At 42.7% G+C, this 21569-nt stretch overlaps 1 long non-coding RNA gene across 1 annotated transcript; it reads left to right on the forward strand.

Moving 5' to 3' along the window:
- Positions 1-19829: 19829 nt before the first annotated feature.
- Positions 19830-21353, forward strand: LOC141089328 (uncharacterized). Its single transcript, XR_012232248.1, has 3 exons — positions 19830-20182; positions 20267-20411; positions 20497-21353. It is a non-coding gene; the product is annotated as an uncharacterized lncRNA (long non-coding RNA).
- The last annotated feature ends 216 nt before the right edge of the window (positions 21354-21569 follow it).

Below are 21569 nucleotides of genomic sequence, written 5' to 3' on the forward strand. Positions count from 1 at the left end.
GTCCTTCATGATATCCATGGATTCTCTTTTGTTGGCCTTACAGGCCGCTGACCCGGGGAATACTACCCAGCTTGCCAGTCTCCAGCAGGAGCTTGTTCAGCAGCACGACATTCAGGCCCATATATTGAGTTATATGGCCTCGATGGATGACCGTCTGCTCTCCCTACAGTCTGCTGCCTCGGCTTCGGTGCAGGCTCCTTCCCGGGCTCCTGATTTTACTCCTCATCCCCACCTCGCCTTCGTAAACCGTCTCGGTATAATGGCGATCCCAAACTTTGCAAGGTTTTTTAAAAAAATCCGTGTCGCCTACATTTTCAGTTGTCACCACAGCAATACCCCACTGATCGGGATAAGGTGGCGTTTGTGGTTTCACATCTGGAGGGTGAGGCGTTGGCAAGAGTAAATCCCTTGTGGGAGCGTGACGACCCCTTAGTCTCTCAGTTGCAAAGTTTTTTGGAAACCTTCCGTAGAGTTTTTGATGAACCAGGTCACTTGGCCTCTACCACTGAGTCCCTCTTTAACCTCTGCCAAGGTTCACTTACTGTGGAGCAATATGCCATTCATTTTTGCACTCTGGCCTCGGAGTTGGGGTGGAATAATGAGGCGTTGGTCGGTGCTTGTCTGGTTGGATTAAGGACGAGCTCGCTGGTCGAGATACTCCAACCTCTCTCGGGGATTGGATTTATATCGCTACGTGTATTGACCTACGATTCCAGGAGCGTAATCGTGAAGCAGCTCGAGATAGGAGACCTACTCGCCCGTCTCCAACTGTCCACAGGCCACTTAGTCCACATTCTGCAGTGGCTTCTTCCACAACAGCATCTGAACCGATGCAAGTGGATCGACTCAAAATGGTGGAGCAACATCGTCGTGAGAGATTCGCTCAAGGCCTATGCCTATACTGTGGAGATGCTTCTCATTTGCTTCGTTCCTGCCCAGTGCGGCCGGGAAACTCCTCCACCTACGTCAGCTAAGAGAGGCCTTCCTAGGTGTATGAGATTCCTCTCTACCCTTAACTCTGACTGTCCAATTGTCTTTAGGTCTTAAACGCTATACCGAGGTGGCATATGTGGATTTGGGCGTGGCAGGAAACTTCAATAGGCTTGAAGAGATAGAGAAGTACCAGATACCAGTTACAGTAGGACCCTGGAAAATCCTCGGTGGATTGCTTCTGTGGATGGCAGACCTTTACCGGAGGCAGTCACTAAGGTTACGAAAGAACTGGAGTTGCAAGTTGGGGCTCTGCATCAGAAGATTTAATTCTATGTTCTCTCTGACATGTCACACACCCTTCTTCTTGGTTTACCCTGGTTAAGGGCGCATGAGCCGACCCTCAATTGGCGTTCTTGTAACGTACTTCATTGGAGTCAGCATTGCCAGGAGAGGTGCCTGCTGCCAGTTCGCCCGGTTGGGACATCACAGCCTCCATCTGTTCCTGTTGGGTTACCCGCTGCCTACTTGTCTTGCACGGATGTCTTCAACAAGAAGGAGGCAGAGAGTCTTCCTCTGCATTGGCCGTATGATTGCCCGATTGAACTCATTCCGGGTTCAACTCTTCCTAGGGGTAGAATATACCCGCTCTCTCCAGCAGAGACCCAGACCATGTTGGAATATATCCAGGAAAATCTGGCCAGGGGTTTTATCCGAAAGTCCTCCTCTCCCACACACGTGGGGTTCTTCTTTGTTAAAAAGGACGGCTCCCTCCGACCTTGTATTGACTAAAGAGGTTTGAATGACATCACGATCAAGAACAGATATCCCCTACCTCTAATTCTGGAGCTTTTTGATCGTCTGAGAGGAGCAAGGATCTTCACTAAATTTGACCTTCGAGGGGCCTACAACCTGATCTGTATCCACTAAGGGGATGAGTGGAAGACCGTGTTCAATACGTGGGACGGACATTAAGAGTACCTGGTCATGCCCTTCGGCCTCTGCAATGCACCCGCTGTATTTCAGGAGTTTAACGACTTTTTTCGAGACCTCCTATATTACAGCGTTGTAGTTTACTTGGATGATATTCTCATCTTCTCTCCGGAACTGTCTTCTCATCAGCAGGACGTTCGCCAAGTGCTGCTACGTTTAAGGGAGAACCGTCTCTATGGCAAGTTTGAGAAATGCGTATTTGAACAAACCTCTTTTTTTTAAACTCTTTTTATTAAAGGATTCCACAACATAGTATATCAAACATGGAACATTACAATATAGAGTCAGAGTTATTCATAGTGACATAACCATGATATCATATTTCAGTAATAAGAAACAAACAAAACCGTTACAACGCAATATTCTTACTCAGTACAGTATACCATTCGTTGCATCTTTTAGCTTACAGGGTCTATTTAAGATCCTTGACCTCATATCAGGTCGGATTATAGAAGATATACATTCAAAAATTCACATAAATCAAAGCTTGCATGGTCTAGAAGTGACACCCATCATGGACCATATTTCGAAATCGAAGAGACCATATCATTAGGAGCCAAGTGTGTCAAAGGGGAGTCACACCACCTTTCCCAAATCCTATAGAACTTCTGGGGACATTTTCTGTTTTTTTATATAATATGTTCTCGTAAGGAATTATGTCATTTACCAATTTCCTCCATTGATTAATCGAAGGGGATCTCCCTTCCATCCATCTCAACACCACTGCCTTCCTAGCCATAAATAAAATCTCTCGAAGAAATATTCTATCATAATGAACCCATATCTCTTCATCCACAACACCCAGTAGACATAATTCAGGAGTGCATTCAATCGGTATTCCCAATATTCGTTCCAACGTATACATGACATCACTCCATTACCCCCGTATACTACCACAGCTCCAGATAAGGTGCCAAAAATCCTCCCCTGATTCCCCACATCTATGGCATTCATCCGTTTCTCTTCTACCGAATTTTTGAAGTCTACTTGGGGTCAAGTACTACTGGTGAAGGATATACAATTGGATCATTTTATTGTTTGCAGCTGGTGACACCATTGTATGTGCCTCCAGGGCATCATTCCACTGTTCATCAGTGATAGAGGGTATCAAGCGGCACCACTTACTTTCTACAACGAGTTGAGTGGATGCAATGTTAGGATGTGTGCCCACATTGCATTTTTTTAAGCGTTTCCGCAGCGCTTTTAGACGCGCGATTCTGTCGCGGAAACACTTAAGAAAAGCATCCAATTAGCATGTTGTGCTAATGGTACGATTTGTACAGCTGTGGAATCGCTTAGCAGTAAAAATCTCAGCATGTTCATTAATTTGCGGAATCACGTGCAATAGACTTGTATTGAAACGCTTGAAAATCGCAAATGTTACAAATATTTGCGGTTTTTCAAGCGTCTCAAAACGCAGACAACAGAAAGTGACATCAGGCCATCCCATAATGCCATCCCATGAGCATCCCATAATCCAGGAAGACGAGAATCAATCCCATAATTCCTGTCTTCCTGGATCATGGCTGCCAGTATGGAGTGGTATCGCAGGATGGACCTGGATGTGGGCCTCCTGGTCAGTGTGGTAAGTGTCGGTGTGTGTGTCATAGAATCATAGAATCATAGAATCGTAGAGTTGGAAGGGACCTCCTGGGCCATCTGGTCCAACCCCCTGCTCAAAGCAGGATTCGCTAAATCATCCCAGTTAGATGTCTGTCCAGCCTCTGTTTGAAGACTTCCATTGAAGGAGAACTCACCACTTCTCGTGGCAGCCTGTTCCACTCATTGATCACTCTAACTGTCAAAAAGTTTTTTCTAATATCTAATCTGTGTCTCCTCCCATTCAGCTTCATCCCATTGCTTCTAGTCTTTCCTTGTGCAAATGAGAATAAAGTTGATCCTTCTACAATGTGACAGCCCTTTAGATATTTGTAGACAGCTATTAAGTCTCCTCTCAGTCTTCTCTTTTGCAAACTAAACATTCCCAAATCCTGCAACCTTTCCTCATAAGACAGGGTTTGCAGACCGGTCACCATTCTGGTCGCTCTTTTCTGAACTTGCTCCAGTTTGTTGATGTCTTTTTTCAAATGTGGTGCCCAAAATTGGACACAATATTCCAGATGAGGTCTGACCAAAGAGGAGTAGAGGGAAATAATTACTTCACGTGATCTAGACTGTATGCTTCTGTTAATACATCCTAGAATTGCATTTGCCTTTTTTGCTGCTGCATCACACTGTTGACTCATATTCAGTCTGTGATCTATTAGTATACCCAAGTCTTTTTCACATGTGCTGTCACTTAGCCCTATTCCTCCCATTCTATATATGCTTTTTTCATTTTTATTGCCCAGATGTAGTACTTTGCATTTCTCCCTGTTAAAAACCATTCTGTTAGTTGCTGCCCACTTCTCCAGTTTATTTAAATCTTTTTGAATCCTCTCTCTCTCTTCTCTAGTATTAGCTATCCCTCCTAGCTTTGTGTCATCAGCAAATTTAATCAGTTTACCCTCAATTCCTTCATCTAAATCGTTGATAAAGATGTTGAACAATACAGGGCCCAGGACAGAGCCCTGTGGTACCCCACTTGAGACATTCTTCCAACTGGATGTGCAGCCATTTACGACCACTCTTTGGGTCCGATCACTAAGCCAGTTATGAATCCACCTAACAGTTGCCTTGTCCATTCCATACTTAGTCATTTTTTCAATAAGGATTGTATGAGAGACTTTGTCAAATGCTTTGCTGAAGTCAAGATATACTATATCTACAGCATTTCCTTGATCCACCCAATCAGTAATACCATCATAGAAGGAAATTAAATTAGTCTGACATGACTTATTAGTTACAAACCCATGCTGACTCTGTTTAATCACTTCATTCTTATTCAGGTATTGACATACATGTTGTTTAATAATTTGTTCAAAGATCTTTCCTGGTATAGAAGTCAGACTCACCGGCCTATAGTTGCCTGGGTCCACCTTCTTCCCCTTTTTGAAGATAGGAACAACATTTGCTCTTCTCCAGTCTTCTGGCACTTCTCCTGTTCTCCAAGAATTTTCAAAGATTATGGAGAGGGGTTCAAAAATTTCTTCTGCTATCTCCTTCAGTACTCTGGGGTGTAATTCATCTGGACCTGGAGACTTGAATACATTTAGGTTAGCTAAGTGTTTCCTCACTATCATTCTGTTTATAGATATCCTGGATTCTTCTATTCCCTTAATAGGACAGTGAATAACAGTTGATGTTACATTTCCTTTCTGAGAGAAAACAGATGCAAAATAGGAATTTAAAAGTTCAGCCTTCTCAACATCCTGTCTTACCATTTCATCATTTTCATCCTGTAAAAATCCTATAGCATCTTTGACTTTTCTTTTACTTTTGACATATCCCCAAAATCCTTTATTATTGCTTTTGACATCTCTTGCAAGCCTCAATTCATTTTCAGCTTTAGATAATCTGATTTGTGCCTTGCAGGTTCTGCAGACAGCATTATATTCTTCTTTAGATATGCCTCCTTCTTTCCATTTTATAAACATTTTTTGCTTCCTTTTTAGCATGTGCTTAAGTTCTGTGTTCATCCATCCTGGTTTCCTTAAATGCTTCCTATTCTTCCCTCTTTTCGGAATTGTTAACAACTGTGCTTTGAGAATTTCATTTTTCAAGATTTCCCATCCTTCCTGGACATTTTTGTCTTTAAGGATATCCAGCCATTGGATCCCTCCAATTCTCTTTCTGAATCCCTTAAAATCTGCCTTTCTGAAATCTAACCTTGACGTCTGAGTCTTCACAGGTCTTCCGCCTCTAGTTATCCAAAATTCTAAAATAGCATGGTCGCTACCTCCTAGGGTCCCAGCCACTTTTACCTCCTCAACCATTTCCTCCCTGTTTATAAGGATTAGATCCAAGGTAGCAGTTCCCCTTGTTTTCTCCTTTACCTTTTGGAAGATAAAGTTGTCAGCAAGAGAGGATAAGAATTTCCTTGACCTGTTAGTTTTGCCTGAGAGAGATTCCCAACAAATGTCTGGATAGTTGAAATCTCCCATGACAACTATGTCATATTTTTTGGAGAACTTGGCCATTTGATGCATAAAGAGTTCATCCATATCTTCAGCTTGCACAGGCGGCCTGTAGTAAATGCCTACAATGGTGTCCTTTCCATTGTTCTGTCCTTGTATTCTTACCCAAACAGTTTCCACAGAACTCCCAGTCTCTGAAGCTTCAATCTCTGTGCAGATATACGCATTTCTAACATACAATGCGACACCCCCTCCTCGTTTATCAAGTCTGTTTCTTGCAAATAAGTTGTATCCTTCTAGTCTTGTATTCCAATCATGTGTATTGTCCCACCAAGTTTCAGTGATTCCAATGACATCATATTTCTTTTCCTGTGTTAGTAGTTCCAATTCTCCTTGTTTGTTGCCCATGCTTTGTGCATTAGTATAGAAACATTTTAGTTTGTGATTGGTTTCTCTTTCTCCAATATTTTTTTTTATTAGATTCTTTCGTCTTTGTTCTTCCTTTCCACTTCTAATAGCAGAGTTCTCAGTAGCATTTGTCAGGTGTATGGCTTTTTCTGGTCTTTTGTCTATGTGTGTGTCTCGGTGTGTGTTGGGGTGTGCGGTGTATATGTGGTGTGTGTGTGGCGTCTGTGTGCTGTCTGGCATAGGCTGATAGGATTACTACTCCCATCGGCCTATGTCTGTTCCCCTACACACAAGTGGCAGCAGGCTCAGCTCCACGGGAGCAGTATTTCCCATCGAGCTGTTCCTGCTGTTTAAAAAAACACTCCTCCCCCATCCGTCCATAAAATAACCCCCCCCTTATATTTCTAAATAAATTATTAATAATATATATTATGCCCCCCCAATATTTTTAATTCCATTTTTATTTCAACCATACTTTTTTTTTTTTTTTACATTTTAAAATTTGTCCAATATTTTTTTTTTTATTGGTGGCCAGTGGTTACCTGTGGAAAAAAATTATAAATACCTGTCCCTGACGTCGCCACCTAAAATAAAAATAAAATAAAAAAAAACCTTACTCACCTAATCCGCTAATACCCCGAAGACCATGTTCCACCTAAAAAAAATATAAAATAACAAACCACAAAAAATACCTACCCTCCGCCGAATCCCAAAAAAACGAGTGTCCCACGAAGATCTACAGTTTAGAGCGGCCACATGACATGTGGCCGCTCTAAACCACCGATGCTGCTACAATGAACGGGGCCATAAACTGCCCCGTTTCATTGTATACCGACTTCACCTGAAGGCAGCTCGGGTGAACTCGGGCGGTGCGGTCTGCGCAGGCGTGGACTCCCAGGCTGACAGAGGTGAACTCGGGAGCATGGGAAATTTTTCCACGCCAATTAGTTAATCTTAGGTGAGCCAGGGCGCCTGCGCAGAGCATAATGACCTCATTCTGCACTTCTGCACTAGTTTACATCAGGGCTGGTCGCATTAGCACTGGTCCCTCATGTAAACTCTTTGACCCTTTGATGGATTACAGCGTGGGACCTTACTGTACTGTGTATTTTTGTATTCAGATAATATTTTTTTTTGGATTCCCCGAAAAATAAAAAATGGTCAAAAACTTGTAATTATTTCATTAAAAAATTTTTTAATTAACATGTGTGTTTTTTTTAAAAACTTATTGTAGGGTTAAAAATGGATAGGTGTCTTATTGACGCAGCTCCATTATTAACCCGGCTTAATGTCACCTGACAATCAAAGGTGACATTAACCCCTTATTACCATATATATATATATATATATATATATATACTAGCTGAAGAGCCTGGCGTTGCCCGGGCATAGTAGCTAACTGTGGTTAGTTATAGAAAATTATAATTATCCTCCATCCCATAGTCCCGTGCCCATATACCCATCATACATATCCACGATCCCATAGGCCCGTGCCCATATACCCATCATACATATCCTCCATCCCATAGTCGAGTGCCCACATACTCATCACACATCCTCCATCCCATAGTCCCATGCCCATATACCCATCATACATATTCTCCATCCCATAGTCCCATGCTCATATACCCATCATACATATTCACCATCCCATAGTCGAGTGCCCATATACCCATCACACATCCTTCATCTCATAGTCCCGTGCCCATATACCCATCATACATATCCTCCATCCCATAGTCCCGTGCCCATATACCCATCATACATATCCTCCATCCCATAGTCCAGTGACCATATACCCATCACACATCCTCCATCCCATAGTCCTGTGCCCATATACATATCCGCCATCCCATAGTCCCGTGCCCATATACCCGTCATACATATCCTCCATCCCATAGTCCAGTGCCCATATACCCATCACACATCCTCCATCCCATAGTCCCGTGCCCATATACATGTCTGCCATCCCATAGTCCCGTGCCCATATACCCGTCATACATATCTTCCATCCCATAGTCCAGTGCCCATATGCCCATCACACATCCTCCATCCCATAGTCCCGTGCCCATATACATATCCTCCATCCCATAGTTCCGTGCCCATATACATATCCTCCATCCCATAGTCCCGTGCCCATATGCCTGTCATACATATCCTCCATCCCATAGTCCGGTGCCCATATACTCAACACACATCCTCCAATCCATAGTCAACCATTATGACATCATAATGAGTGGCGGCAGGGCTTGCAACCTTTGACATCAGCGTCACCATGGCAACCATTGTGACATCATAATGAGGGGCGGGGCTTGATACGCACACACTGCTTCCCCAGTATGCAAATAGGGGCATTGTGACATCACAATGAGGGGTGGGGCTTGACGCGCACACACTTTTTCCCCCAGTATGTAGATAGGGGCAACATTGTTTGGTGAATTGGAACGCGCGGGGTTAAAATTTCACCTCACAACATAGCTTAGGACGCTCTCGGGGTCCAGACGTGTGACTGCCAAATTTTGTGGCTGTAGTTGCGACGGTGCGGATGCCTATCCCAGACATACAAACAAACATACACACACACACACACACACACATACACACATACATACTTTGAGCTTTATATATTAGATATATATATGTATATACATATATATCTATATTGTGGTGTAGTGACCACTGTGTCCGCTATGGAGCGCTGTATGGATGTCCCAGGAGAGAGGATGAGTGGCAAAATACTGAATGACCATTATGTATCTCACGGTGGGTGGCCTTGAGATGGAGATTTATGTGTGTGTTAATCAGCAGTGATACTGCTGAGGTGCTGGTTCAATGTGTCAGGGGCTAGTTACCTACAAACCCACCCAAGGTGTGTGTTTAGTACACTATAGTAAAAGACTGTGAGTGGGTCAAGGACCTGTGATGAGGTCATAGTCATGTGACCCGGTGGGCGTGGCTACGGACCATATATGGTGGCCAGGATAGGTCACAGGTGGTGAATGCTGGGACCTGGTTGGTCTGGTGTGGAAGGTCCCTCTGAGATGGGGCTTCCTGGCTAACAGCCTGTGAAGTGGCTGTGAGTAATGGCGACGTGTGCCTGTTAGTTCCCTGGAGGGAATGAACGTGTGCAGCATGGTGAAGCAGCATGAGGAAACCCTGACAGGGTGAGATAACTTGGGGCTAGGATGCCTGCGCATTGAACAGTGCATAACTTATATGACTACAGGATAACAGAGGGAAACTCTGTAATGGACGCTATGCTGATTATATGCTGTTTTCTGTTGCTGTGATGGTTTATGATGCTGACTAAACCGAAGGGACTATGATTGTTTTGTGGAAAACCAGTGCTGGATCTGTTTTTTTGTGGCTGCAAGTGAGTATCCCCTACTTGAATAACAGTGCTACCTCACAAAATATATATATATATATATATATATAAATATATATACATACATATATACCCCATTTTTAACCCCCCCCCAAAAAAAAAATATATATAAACATATACATATATATCCCATTTTTAACCCCCCCCCAAAAAAAAAAAATACTTTTTTTTTTTGGGAGGGGGGGGTTAAAAATGGGGTAGGTATATGTGTGTGTGTGTGTGTGTGTGTATATATGTATAATATATATATATAAAATATAAATTCAAAGAAGCTTTATTGGCAGGACTAAATACACATTAGTTTTGACAAAGCAAGTGTGTAAATATATATATATATGCAAGAAAAGAAAAGAAGCCAGCACTGCTTAAGGTCAGAACGCAAAACATAAATTGCATATGCACATAATATCTAACTGTATTCAAAATGAGATATTTGGCAAAAAAATTGATCAATTCAATTGAGCCACCCCGCCGCGCCAAGGCAATCTCATGTGGGGGGGTCCTACTATACGTTTTTAACCGCTTCGCGACCGCCCACAGTAGATAAACGTTGGCGCTTGCTGGGCTTTGTGCAGCGCCGACGTTTATCTACTGTCGGCGGTTTTGTGCCCCCCGGGACCCCCTCATACCTTATAACGCGGGGATCCCGGTGCACAATGCATGCTTGGACCCCCGACGTCATCGAGACCTGATTGGTTCAGGTCCTGATGACGTCGCGTCACAGCAGCCAATGAGAGAGCTCGCTGGGAAAGCTGCTTGTTTCCCGGCGATCTCCCTCATTATAACGCGACTTCTCCTCTGAGCTCATGCTGACAGATGAGCAGAGGTGAAGCAGCGTTACTGTGTGACTAGATCGCTGCCTGGCACAGCTGATCGCTGCCTGGCACAGCTGTGCCAGGCAGCGATCTTGTCACACAGTAACGCTGCTTCACCTCTGCTCATCTGTCAGTGTGAGATCAGAGGAGAAGTGGCGTTACTATGTGCCGGGCAGCGATCTTGTCACATAGTAATGCTGCTTCTCCTCTGATCATCTGCCAGTGTGAGATCAGAGGAGAAGTGGCGTTACTATGAGTCAAAAATACAAAAAATAAAAAACACAAAAATAAAAAAAAAAGTTAAGAAAAAAAAAGCAGGTAGGCAGGCTAGGGCTAGGGCTAGGGCTAGAGTTAGGGCTAGGGTTAGGGTTAGGGCTAGGGTTAGGGCTAGGGTTAGGGCTAGGGTTAGGGTTAGGGCTAGGGTTAGGGCTAGGGTTAGGGCTAGGGCTAGGGTTAGGGTTAGGGCTAGAGTTAGGGGTGTGTTGGGGTTAGGGTTGGAATTAGAATTGGGAGTTTCCACTGTTTAGGTACATCAGGGGCTCTGTAAACGCAACATGACGCCTGCAGACCATTCCATCAAAGTCTGCATTCCAGAACGTCACTACTTCCCTTCCGAGCCCCACCGTGTGCCCAAACAGTGGTCCCCCCCCACATGTAGGGTACCAGCGTACTCAGGACAAATTGGACAACAACTCTTAGGGTCCAATTTCTCCTGTTACCCTTGTGAAAATAAAAATTGGGAGCTAAAAGATCATTTTTGTGGAACAAAAATGATTTTTTATTTTTACGGCTCTACATTATACACTTTAGTGAAACACTTGGGGGTTCAAAGTGCTCACCACACATCTAGATAAGTTCCTTGGGGGGGTCTAGTTTCCAAAAAGGCGTCACTGGTGGAGGATTTCCACTGTTTAGGTACATCAGGGGCTCTGCAAATGCGACATGACACCCGCAGACCATTCCATCAAAGTCTGCATTCCAAAACGTCACTACTTCCCTTCCGATCCCCACCGTGTGCCCAAACAGTAGTTTTCTTCCACATATGGGGTACCAGTGTACTCAGGACAAATTGGACAACAACTTTTGGGGTCCAATTTCTCCTGTTACCCTTGTGAAAATAAAAAATTGGGGGCTAAAAGATCATGTTTGTGGAACAAAAATGATTTTTTATTTTCATGGCTCTACGTTATAAACTTCTGTGAAGCACTTGGGGGTTCAAAGTGCTCACGACACATCTAGATAAGTTCTTTAAGGGGTCTAGTTTCCAAAATGGGGTCACTTGTGGGGGTTTCCACTGATTAGGCACATTAGGGGCTCTCCAAATGCGACATGGCATCCTCTCTCAATTCCAGCCAATTCTGCATTGAAAAAGTCAAACGGCACTCCTTCCTTTCTGAGCTCTGCCGTGTGCTCAAACAGTGGTTTAGCCCCACATACGGGGTATCGGTGTATTTGGGAGAAATTGCACAAAAAATTTTGTGGTTCATTTTCTGTTTTTACACTTGTGAAAATAAAAAAAATGGTTCTGAAGTAAAATGTTTGTGAAAAAAAGTTAAATGTTTATTTTTTCCTTCCACATTCCATTCATTCATGTGAAGCACCTGAAGGGTTAATAAACTTCTTGAATGTGGTTTTGAGTACATTGAGAGGTGCAGTTTTTAGAATGGTGTCACTTTTGGGTATTTTCTGTCATATTGACCCCCCAAACTCACTTCAAATGTGAGGTGGTCCCTAAAAAAATGGTGTTGTAAATTTTGTTGTAAAAATGAGAAATCGCTGGTCAACTTTTAACCCTTATAACTTCCTAAAAAAAAAAAATTATGTTTCCAAAATTGTGCAGATGTAAAGTAGACATGTGGGAAATGTTATTTATTAACTATTTTGTGCGATATCACACTCTGATTTAAGGGCATAAAAATTAAAAGTTTGAAAATTGCAAAATTTTCAAAATTTTTGCCAAATTTTGATTTTTTTAACATATAAGCGCAGTTCATATCTAAGAAATTTTACCACTATCCTGAAGTACAATATGTCATGAGAAAACATTGTCAGAATCAGCAGGATCCGTTGAAGCGTTCTAGAGTTATGGCCTCATAAAGTGACACTGGTCAGAATTGAAAAAATTGGCCTGGTCACGAAGGCAAAAACAGGCTCAGGCGCGAAAGGGTTAATAAACACTGTGCCATTACGGCCTCCTAAATACATTAAAAGCAAGACCACTTTAAGTGCAATCTGTACCCAAGCATTTCTGGATCGCTCCCATGAAGCCAGAAAAAGCAAGTGCAGATGAAGGCCAACCAGGTCTGAATGCAGACATATCAGGTTTAGCCTCCACACATTGCCCGACCAGCAAACATAGATGAAGGGCAATGCAGGTTCAGACACAGGTACACAATTAAATTAAGCTTGGGGCAGGGCGGGGCTCCTGTGTGTGTGCATATGCACTTTATGTTATGCGTTCTAACCTTAAGCAGCGTTGGCTTCTTTTCTTTTTTTATTTATATATATATATATATATATATATTAGCTGAACAGCCCAGCGTTGCCTGGGCATAGTAACCAACTGTGGTTAGTTATAATAAATTATAACGATTTTATTGCGCATAAAAACCGTGCATCTAATTCTGCTGAGCCATGTATCTAATCCTATTCTGTGTGATACTGTCTGCTGAGCTGCGTATCTAATCCTATCCTGTGTGATACTGCCTGCTGAGCCATGTGTCTAATCCTCTCCTGTGTGATACTGACTGCTGAGCTGTGTATCCAATCCTATCCTGTGTGATACTGACTGCTGAGCCGTGTATCTAATCCTATCCTGTGTGATACTGCCTGCTGAGCCATGTGTCTAATGCTCTCCTGTGTGATACTGACTGCTGAGCTGTGTATCCAATCCTATCCTGTGTGATACTGACTGCTGAGCCATGTGTCTAATCCTCCCCTGTGTGATACTGACTGCTGAGTCATGTATCTAATCCAATCCTGTGTCATACTGACTGCTGAGCAGTGTATTTAATCCTATCCTGTGTGATACTGAGCTTCCCCTGCAGTCTGTGTCAGAGGGTGGTCTGTGTTGGCATGGTAATAAATTGTGTTATCTCCAGCTTTACAGAAGGATGATAACACCATAGAAATGATAAGAATAATAGGCCTCAGTTACCACAACTGTCTACAAAGCAAACTGTTCCTGATACCAACCAATCACAGCTCTTTTTCATCTTTTAAACAGCTCTGAGACAGCGTGGCGAGTTTTGAGTGGCAATGTTTGTATTTCGACTTTTATGTGGCGAGGTTGGTGTATGTGTGTTGAAATGTGTGCTGAGGGTGGTATATGTGTTGAAGCATTTTGTGTGTGTGTTCATATCCCCGTGTGCTGAGTATCCCATGTCAGGGCCCCACCTTAGCAACTGTACAGTATATACTCTTTGGCGCCATCGCTCTCATTCTTTAAGTCCCCCTTGTTCACATCTGGCAGCTGTCAATTTGCCTCCAACACTTTTCCTTTCTCTTTTTCCCCATTATGTAGATAGGGGCAAGATTGTTTGGTGAACATATATACCTGCCCCATTTTTAACCCCCCAAATAAAAATATGTGTGTGTGTGTGTATATATATATATATATATATATCAAAGCAGAAACGCCCAGCAAATGGAAACTTCAGGTAATTTAAAAATTCCAAAAATTTATTGTAGAAGAATTAAAATGTATCCAGAGTTCAGTAACAAGATGCAGACATAATGCTGAACAGACTACGCGTTTCGGCGTAAAAAAAAACTGCCGCCTTCTTCACGGTCTAAAGCTATTTCTGGAATGCCAAAAAAAAATAAAATGCCAAGCTATTTTGGCATTTTTTTTGGGAATTTTTAAATTACCTGAAGTTTCCATTTGCTGGGCGTTTCTGCTTTGATTTCGCCATACTTTTCTCTTTCCATCATTCTGGTAGAGGTTGATCTTAGTTTCATCTGTCCAAAGAATGTTCTTCCAGAACTGTGCTGGCTTTTTTAGATGTTTTTTAGCAAAGTCCAGTCTAGCCTTTTTATTCTTGATGCTTATGAGTGGCTGGCACCGTGCACTGAACCCTATGTATTTACTTTCATGCAGTCTTCTCTTTTTGGAAGATTTGAATATTGATACGTCTACCTCCTGGAAAGTGTTGTTCTCTCGGTTGGCTGTTGTGAAGGGGTTTCTCTTCACCATGGAGATTATTCTGCGATCATCCACCACTGTTGTCTTCTGTGGGCACCCAGGTATTTTTGCTTTGATGAGTTCACCAGTGCTTTCTTTCCTTCTCAGGATGTACCAAACTATAGATTTTGCCACTCCTAATGTTGTAGAAATTTCTTGGATGGGTTTTTTCTGTTTTTGCAGCTTAAGGATGGCTTGTTTCACCTGCATGGAGGGCTCCTTTGACCACGTTTCCTTCACAGCAAAACCTTCCAAATGCAAGCACCACACCTCAGATCAACTCCAGGCCTTTTATCTGCTTAATTGAGATTGAGATAACGAAGGGATTGCCCACACCTGTCCATGAAATAGCCTTGGAGTCAATTGTCCAATTACTTTTGGTCCCTTTAAAAACAGGGTGGCACACGTTAAGGAGCTGACACTCCTAATTCCTTCATCCAGTTTTAATGTGGATACCCTCAAATGAAAGCTGAAAGTCTGAACTACAACTGCATCTGAAATATTTTGTTTAAAATTCATTGTGGTAATGTCTAGAACCAAAATTAGAAAAATGTTGTCTCTGTCCAAATATATATGGACCTGACTGTATATGTATATATAAATTTTTTTGGGGGAGGGGTGGTCAAAATTGGGGTGTGTATGTGTGTATATATATATATATATATATATATATATATATATACTGTAACCTTAATACAAACTGTAACCGTAATCCCATCCCTAATCCTACTTTGAATTAAAAATAACAATTTAAAATTATGGTTTAGTTTGGGATTAGTGTTGGGGTTGGGATTAGGGTTGGGGTTGGGATTAGGGTTAGGATTAATAATAATAATTTTATTTCTATAGCGCCGACAGCACTTTACATTTCAGAGGGGATTTGTACAGACAATAGACATTACAGCATAACAATAATCACATAGATTGTAACAAATACCAAGAGGAATGAGGGCCCTGCTCACAAGCTTACAGTCTATGAGGGAAGAGGTAAACACAAAAGGTGGGTGGTAACAGTTGCCCTGATTATATGGACCAGCTATAATGTTAAGTGTGTAACAGTACAGACACAGAGGGCTAAAGGATGCATAAAGCATGTGGGAACATGATGCGGGGAACCTGGTTATGGTAAAACTTTTTGATGTGCCACACAGGGATAGATTAGGTTAATGTGTTGAGGTGATAGGCCAGTCCGAATAAATGCGTTTTCAGGGCACGCTTAAATTTGTGGGGATTGGGGACTAATCGTATTGACCTGGGAAGTGCATTCCAAAGAATTGGCGCAGCACGTGTAAAGTCTTGGAGACGGGAGAGGGAGGTTCTGATTATTGAGGTTGCTAACCTCAGGTCATCAACAGAACGGAGGGCATGGGTAGGGTGGTATACTGAAACAAGGGAGGAGATGTAACATAGTAACATAGTTATTAAGGTTGAAGGGAGACTTTAAGTCCATCTAGTTCAACCCATATCCTATCCTAACTTGCCCTAACATGTTGATCCAGAGGAAGGCAAAAAAAACCCATGTGGCAACAAGTAAGCTTCACATTGGGGAAAAAAATTCCTTCCTGACTCCACATACGGCAATCAGACTTGCTCCCTGGATCAACGCAATATTAAGGAAACAAGTGTATATACCCTGTAATATTATACTTTTCAAGAAAGGCATCCAGTCCCTTCTTAAATTTTAGTAGGGAATCACTCATTACAACATCATATGGCAGAGAGTTCCATAGTCTCACTGCTCTTACAGTAAAGAATCCGCGTCTGTGAGTATGCTTAAACCTTCTTTCATCCAGACGTAGAGGATGCCCCCTTGTCCCCGTCACAGGTCTAAGAGTAAAAAGATCATTAGAAAGCTCTTGGTATTGTCCCCGCATATATGTATACATTGTAATAAGATCACCCCTAAGCCTTCGATTCTCCAAACTAAATAACCCCAAATGTAATAACCTGTCTTGGTATTGCAGACCCCCTAGTTCCCTAATAACCTTGGTCGCTCTTCTCTGCACACGCTCCAGTTCAGCTATGTCTTTCTTATACACCGGAGACCAGAACTGTACACAGTATTCTAAGTGTGGTCGCACTAGTGACTTATATAGAGGTAAAATTATGTTCTCCTCATGAGCATCTATGCCTCTTTTAATGCATCCCATTATTTTATTTGCCTTTGCAGCAGCTGCCTGACACTGGCCGCTAAATGTGACTTTGTCGTCCACCCATACACCCAGGTCTTTTTCGGTGACTGTTTTGCCCAGTGTTTTACAATTAAGCACATAATTATACATCTTGTTCGTTCTACCCAAGTGCATGATCTTACATTTATCCCCATTAAAGCTCATTTGCCATTTATCAGCCCAAGCTTCTAGTTTACATAAATCCTCCTGTAATATAAAATTGTCCTCCTCTGTATTGATTACCCTGCAGAGTTTAGTGTCATCTGCAAATATTGAAATTCTACTCTCTATGCCCCCTACAAGGTCATTAATAAATATGTTAAAAAGAAGCGGGCCCAAAACTGACCCCTGTGGTACCCCACTGCTAACCGTGACCCAGTCTGAGTGTGCCCCATTAATAACCACCCTTTGTTTCCTATCCCTGAGCCAGCTCTTAAAACACCTACACATATTTTCCCCTATCCCCATTGTTCTCATTTTATGTATCAACCTTTTGTGTGGCACCGTATCAAAAGCTTTTGAAAAGTCCATGTACACCACATCCACTGCATTCCCTTGGTCCAGTCCGGAACTTACCTCTTCATAAAAGCTTATCAGATTAGTCTGACAGGAGCGGTCCCTTGTAAACCCATGTTGATATTGGGTCATGAGGTTATTCTTCTCCAGATACTCCAGTATAGTATCTCTTAGAAAACCCTCCAGGATTTTACCCACAGTTGAGGTTAAACTTACTGGCCTATAATTTCCAAGTTCAGTTTTTGTCCCCTTTTTGAATATTGGCACCACATTTGCTATACGCCAGTCCTGTGGTACAGACCCTGTTATTATGGAATCTTTAAAGATTAAAAATAATGGTCTATCTATGACTGTGCTTAATTCCTGCAGTACTCGGGGGTGTATCCCATCCGGGCCCGGGGATTTGTCAATTTTAGTGACTTTTAGACGCCGCCGTACTTCCTGCTGGGTTAAGCAGGTGACATTTAACAGAGAATTTTTATCCCTGATCATGTTATCCATCATGGGATTTTCTTGTGTAAACACTGTTGAAAAAAAGTCATTTAGCATATTGGCTTTTTCCTCATCCTCATCCACCATTTCACCCAGACTAATTTTAAGGGGGCCAACACTATCATTTTTTAGTTTCTTACTATTTATGTAGTTAAAGAATATTTTGGGATTATTTTTACTTTCTCTGGCAATGAGTCTCTTTGTCTCAATCTTTGCTGTCTTGATTTGCTTTTTACAGAATTTATTTAATCTTCTGTATTTAGTTAATGCCTCATCACTACCTACTTGCTTTAATTCGCTAAATGCTTTATTTTTGTCCCTTATTGCGCCCCTTACAGCTCTATTTAGCCATAGTGGTTTCTTCCTATTTCTCGCATGTTTATTCCCATACGGTGTATATTGTGCACAGCTCCTATTCAGGATGCTAATAAACGTCTCCCATTTTCTTTGTGTATTTTTATGTCTCAGGATATCGTCCCAGTTAATTATGTAGGGTTAATTATGTTAAAATGTAGGGTGGTGCGGAGCCATGGAGGGCTTTGTGGGTGAGCGTAATAAGTTTATACTGAATTCTGGAGTGGATGGGTAGCCAGTGTAATGACTGGCACAAGGTAGAGGCATCGGTTTAACGATTGGTGAGGAATATGATCCTGGCAGCAGCATTCAAGACAGATTGGAGAGGGGAGAGTTTGATAAGAGGCAAACCGATTAGAAGAGAGTTACAATAGTCGAGACGAGAATGAATAAGAGAAACAGTAAGAGTTTTTGCAGAGTCAAAAGGAAGAAAAGGTCGAATTCTAGAAATGTTTTTGAGGTGTAGATGACAAGAGCGAGCCAGTGATCGAATGTGGGGGGCAAAGGAAAGCTCGGAATCAAGTATAACCCCAAGACAGTGGGCATGTTGCTGGGGAGTAATAGTGGAACCACACACAGAACTGGCAATGTCGGGTATAGGTACATTAGTAGAGGGAGGAACCACAAGGAGTTCAGTCTTTGACAGGTTCAGTTTCAGATATAGTGAGGACATGATGTTAGACAGAGCGTTTAGACAATCGCCGGTGTTTTCTAGAAAGGCTGGCGTGATGTCAGGAGAAGAAGCGTATAATTGGGTGTCATCAGCATAGAGATGGTACTGGAAACCAAATCTACTGATTGTTTGACCAACAGGGGCAGTGTACAAGGAGAAGAGGAGGGGGCTTAGAACCTATCCTTGAGGAACCCCAACAGTAAGGGGAAGGTGAGAGGAGGAGGAACCGGCAAAAGATACAGTAAAGGAGCGGTCAGAGAGATAGGAGGAGAACCAGGAGAGAACGGTGTCCTTGAGGCCAATGGAACGGAGCATAGTGAGGAGGAGCTGATGATCCACAGTGTCGAACGCTGCAGAGAGATCCAAGAGAATTAGCATGGAGTAATGACCATTTGATTTAGCTGTTAGTAGATCATTAGAGACTTTAGTGAGGGCAGTTTCAGTAAAGTGTAAAGAGCGGAAACCGGATTGGAGAGGTTCGAGAAGAGAGTTATCAGAGATAGCGGATAAGACGGGAGTGGACCAGGTGTTCCAGGAGCTTAGAGATGAAGGAAAGATTAGAGACAGGTCTATAGTTAGCGGCACAGTTTTGGTCGAGGGATGGTTTTTTAAGTAGTGGATGTATGATGGCATGCTTAAATGAGGAAAGAAAGATACCAAAAGAGAGAGAGAGGTTAAATATTTTAGTTAGGTGAGGGGTGACAGCAGGGGATTAGGGATGGAGTTGGGATTAGGGTTAGGGATGGGATTAGGGTTAGGGTTGGAGTTGGGATTAGGGTTATGTTTGGGATTAGGGTTGGGGTTGGGGTTAGGGTTGGGATTAGGGTTGGAGTTGGGATTAGGGTTAGGGTTGGGATTAGGGTTGGAGTTGGGATTAGGGTTAGGGTAATTGTAATCATACCGGAGAGTAGGGTGAAAGAGCCGTGTTGGGGGGGTTGTGTGTGTGCGCACATGTGTACATGGATTAATACATATCTATATTGGTTTTGAAAGTGTATTTCAGTGTGGATAGATATGAATTTATGGGTGCAATTGTAGATATTGATCTAATATTTATATTTTGGAATACACAATTTTTCAGAAAAAAATTTCTTCACTTTATTGTAGATAGAGAAATATCCCACAGTTTGGGACCACGCCTTCGAGGAGTATAAAGGCTCAAAACGTGAGGTCTGGCCGGCAATAGTGACGGAGCTATATCCGCAGTGGCCTCAGCTGCCTGTAACTGGCCAAAAAATTATTAGTAAGTATTTCTTAATTTGAATTTGTCCAGTTTTTGTAAAAATTTCTTTTTAAAATCCTGTTTTTTTTTATTGATTCATTTCAGTGGACGACGTCAAGAAACGTTGGAGGTCAGTGACGGATCGTTTCATGAAATCTATGAAACTGGCCAGTGGAAGCTCGCCTCCGAGGATTAGGGTTCAATATTCGGACCAACTGCAATTTATATTAACGAGCAGGAACTTGCGGAGGTAAATTACATACTGTATATATTTTTTATTTTGTTAAAATTTTAAGTAGTGTTTTATTAACATGGCTTTTTTCTTCCTTCTACAGAATGTACGGAAACATGAGGGCTGAAACGCCTCCAGCCCAACCAAACAGCCCGGAGCAGGGTCTGGGAGGGGAGGCCGAGGACCATCTGTTGTACTCCTCCCCAGATGCTTCGGAGGCCAGGCCTTCATCGTCGTCGCCGTTGGATGTCACACCTTCAACGGCAATCTGTTCTGTGGCCGGGATTTTGCCATCTGTGGTGGAGGTGGCGTCAGTGGCCGGCGTTGTTGCTCCTGCCTCGAGCACTGCCTGTAGCTCTGCTGGTGGCGTGTCAAGGCCCACTAGGATGGGGGCTGCTTCTGCCCATCCCGTGGCATCGAGAAGGGCGGCACCCATGAAGGTCCAAGGGATTTTGACTAGTGCGATACAAAACCTCACTAGTCGAACCCTCAGTATGCTCGACACTTCGTGAAAGCAAGATGAGCAGGACAAATTCAGCTCATTTTTAGCCGGGGGTCTAAGATCCATGCCACGAGACCAGCAGAACCTGTTCATGTCAGCAGTCAATTTACTGTTAACGACTGTTGACATCCCATCCCCAATTCCCACGTCAACAGCTATAATGACGGGGATTCTTAATATTTTTAATCCCCAAAGTGGGGCTCCACCAGCAGCAGCTGCATCGCAGCGTTTTGGGCAGCCAGCAGCATCCAGGCCTGACGCAGCAGCATTTTGTTATGGCCGACCACGTGCACCTCAAACCTCAGGCCATAATATTATTGCCCCAAACTCTATGATGTCTTCACAAGACATGTTTCCAACATATGGATACGATCCAGAATACGAAAATTTTTTAAAAGCTTTTTGGTCTCACCACCAACCAAGCTGGACGTCCCACTCCCCCAACTCTGTCCTGTTAACGGTGCTATTTGTTTGTCTTTTTTTTTTAATTTAAAACATTAATTAATGTTTATTAAAAACAGTTTTCTAAAGAAACTCTTTGTCTGTGATAATTTTGCAAAAAAATAAAAAGATTGATTACTTTTAACAGTAAAGGCCCATGACTGGGGATGATGTAACTGCTGACAGCAATATGGGGGCAGTGGCTAGGAGCAGTATGGGGGCACTGGCTGGCA

The sequence above is a fragment of the Dendrobates tinctorius genome, unplaced genomic scaffold (genome assembly GCF_039654945.1).
Source record: "Dendrobates tinctorius isolate UK_male_01 unplaced genomic scaffold, ASM3965494v1 ptg000045l, whole genome shotgun sequence".
NCBI classification, from domain to species: Eukaryota; Metazoa; Chordata; class Amphibia; order Anura; family Dendrobatidae; genus Dendrobates; species Dendrobates tinctorius.